We start from the raw sequence: 3,467 nt of genomic DNA on the forward strand, positions 1-3,467 counted from the left end.
GCAGCAGTGCACTTGGCAGGCTCAAGGGAAAGCCACATGTTTGGCGGGAAGAGTGAATGAGGCAGAGAGTGGTAAGGAGGAATGTGCAAGAAGGTGTGGGTGGTTAGGGCCTCACAGGCCTCAGAGGTGATTATGTTTCTACCCATTTTGAGCTAAGAGAGCAGTGTCACGGTCGTGTTTGTATTTTGTAAGGATCCCAGAATCTACTGTGGGATGGGATACTGGAGTACATATGTGAAAAGCAGGGAAGTGAGTTAGGAGGCCCCTGCCATCATCCAGAGAGGCGGAAATGACCGTTTGGATCAGGGTAGTACACAAGAGGGGGGAGCGCAATAGGAAAGTTGAGCAGATAAAGAATTTGCTGGCAGACCATATATGGGATGTAAGAGAGGAGAGCAACGTGAATACAAAATTGTTGTCTTGCAAAATTGTCTGTGGAGATGAGAAGACTGTGGGAGAAGCTGGATTTTTTGGGGGGTTGGGAAAGAGGCAATCAAGATTTCTCTTTTTTGAACATAAAGCCATTTAAACAGGTCTTGCAGGCAGACAGATGTGTGTCTGGAATTCAGGGGAGAGGTCAGACTGGATGACGTCATCTAAATCCTGGCACAGGTAGTGAAAGGAAGTCACAGCTTTGAGACCTGAGGTTCTTTATATGTAGACTGGGGAGAGGAAGACAAACAGAAGAAGGAGCAGCCCATGAGGCAGAAGGAAAGCTTTCATGGAATGCTGCTCCAGAAGCAAAGTGAAAAAAATGTTAAAAGGAGGAAAAGATCATCTGTGTCAAATGCCATCTATGTTTAAATAGAAGGGGTTGACAGATTGGCCACTGCACTCATCAGTGTGGTAATCATTAACCATCTTGACGTGTGAAGGCTTGGTAGAGAGCTGGGGACGAAGGCAGGAGGTTCAAGGGAGAATGAGGGGAGAAGGAGCTGAGGAGGAATTCTCTCCAAGGAAGCAGGGATATGGTGTGTCAGCTTGTAAGTGATGACCTGCTAGGCTAGGTGTGGTCAAAAGAGTGCATTAAGAAAGATCAGAGCATCCTAGCTCGTCTGTATGCTGTACACTGATTTTGTACAGAAGGGAAATTTGTTATGAAATAGAAAGAGAAGACGAATGCTAGAGCAACATCTCTTAGTAAGCAAGGGGAGTTGTGAGCAGGGCATAGCTGGAGGCTCATGAGAACAGGCAGTTCACCCAGATGCAGGGAGGGGAGAATGTGAGGCTTGGTGGGTTTTCATAGCTCTCTGCTGATTCCTTCTGTCTCATGGGGCCCTAGAAAACATGGTGAGGGAGTTGAAATGGGCAAGGAAGTAATTAACCATGGACTGTGGAATCCAAGGAGGGCTTGGGGGAAGATTGAGGGATGTGAAAACTCTGCATGAATTGTAGGATGAATGAATATTGCACTGGGTGAATGGAGATGCTGGTGTATAGCATGGTTACAACCAAAAGCAAATTATTTACTGTGTGAGTAATAAGTAAACCTGAACAATTTTACCTGTGCTTACATTTCTTATCTCATAGATAAACTCTTGGTGAAACTTCTGATTATAGAGAGTAAATAGCAAAGGTTACTTTAATTTCCATGACTCATTCTGGTTGTCTAATGAGTCTTGTCTGTCTCAGAAGTCAGGCTGAACATCAGCTGATGGATGGGCATCATTTCAAATATCATTGACCTCACTTGCCTCGTCGTAGCCTCCCTCATGGTGGCCACCGGGGAGTGAGCTTTGAGTGGCACCAAGCAGGTGCACCCACTTGTACCTCTCTGCGTCTCTCACCTCCTGCACCGATGTTGACTTCAAAATGTGGGGCATTGAATGACCACCTTGCTGCTTGGGGTCTGTCTACACATGCACAATGGGAGATATTTGTATGTTGGGAATTAGCAGGTTGACATTTTAACCATTGAAGGTAGCAGCTGGCAGAGGAGTACTTCTCCCTTTGCCTCCTCTGACAGCTTGTTCTGAGAAGCTATGGATACAGCTTTCAGGAGGCTCTAGTAGTGGGTTGCATCAACAGTACACAACTACATACACTCTATGATGTGCACCCTTGTACCTATTCCCTCTTTCCTTACCACCCCATGTCCTTCCTTCCTTGGCCTACTGATAAAGTCCTAGCCTATAAGACCTCCTAGACCTGCTCTGCTCTCTGGGAAGGCAGACTGAGACAAGTACCATAACACTTTTATGCTCTGCCAACTCCAATAATGGAATAAAACTTTTATTTCAACAAATCATTTCTCTTCTGAATAGACATCAAGAGAACTTGAAAATTTTTAGTTTGAGATTTGAGGCTGTATTTTTCTCTCCTAAAATAGACCCTTATTCATAAGTGGTTTTAGTTATTAGCTATTGTTTATGAACACAAATTTTGCTTCAGCAGCACATTATATTAACATTGATACAATATAGGGGAGATTAGCCTGGCTCCCATGCAAGAATGATATGTGAATTCATGACCTTTCATATTTTTGTTAAAATGACAGCAATATATGTGTGTGGGGGGGACCTGGGTTTGATTTCTGGCTTCAGCTCCCAATTCCAGCTTCCAGCCAATGTAGACTGTGGGAGGCAGCAGTGATGGCTCAAGTAATTGAGTCTTTGGCATGTATGTAGGAGACCTGGACTGAGCTCCTGGCTCCTGGTTTTGGTCTGTCCCAGCCTTAGCAATTGCAGACATTTGTTTCTCTTTCTTGAATTAAAAATTAGTAAAAAAAAAAAAGAAGCAAAATATGATTATTCATCTTTTAATACCCACCAACAATTGTAATTTATCTGTTTTTTAGTTTGGCTCAATAAAATATTAGAGGGCTGGCATTGTGACAGTGGATTAAACCACCACTTACAATGTCTGCATCCCATATTGGAGTGTTGATTTAAGTCCTGACTGTTCTGCTTCTGATCCAGCTTCCTGTTAATGTGCCTGAGAAGGCAGTGAGAGATGGCCCAACTTCTTGGCCCCTACCATGGATGTAGGAGACCCAGATGGAGGTCTTGGCTCCTGGCTTTGGCCTGGCCCAGCCCTGGAAGTTGTGGCCATCTGAGGAGTGAGCCAGAGGAAGGATGATCTCTGTCTCTGTCTCTTTCTCTCTCTCTGATGCTCTACCTTTTAAATAAATAGTAAATAAATCTTTAAATAAAATGTTATTTGTTTGTAGTTCTTTCTTGGATTTTCAAAATAGCTCTTATCACAATTCCCAGAACCTTGGTTTCTCCTTTGTTCTACAGGACCTGTGAGTTCCCTCTGTGATTTTTCTGATACACAGACTTGGTCTGTTCAGAGTTCTCTGCTTAAAACCCTCCATAGTTCTTCACTGTCAAGAATTAAGCCAATTCTGAGGGTGATCTATGCTTGCTGCTTTCCCTTTTTCCAACTCCTGGTACTGCATGCTCGACATACATTCAATTACCCAGCATCCTGCTCTGGCCATGCTGTTTCAGTCCTCTGCTCAGGCA

General features: G+C 43.9%; 1 non-coding gene across 1 annotated transcript; it reads left to right on the top strand.

Moving 5' to 3' along the window:
- The first annotated feature begins 2,381 nt into the window (after nt 1-2,381).
- On the top strand, nt 2,382-2,486 carry LOC133774722 (U6 spliceosomal RNA). Its single transcript, XR_009868122.1, has one exon. It is a non-coding gene; the product is annotated as a U6 spliceosomal RNA (small nuclear RNA).
- Nucleotides 2,487-3,467: the final 981 nt, after the last annotated feature.

This window comes from Lepus europaeus, chromosome 15 (genome assembly GCF_033115175.1).
Source record: "Lepus europaeus isolate LE1 chromosome 15, mLepTim1.pri, whole genome shotgun sequence".
Taxonomy (NCBI): Eukaryota; Metazoa; Chordata; class Mammalia; order Lagomorpha; family Leporidae; genus Lepus; species Lepus europaeus.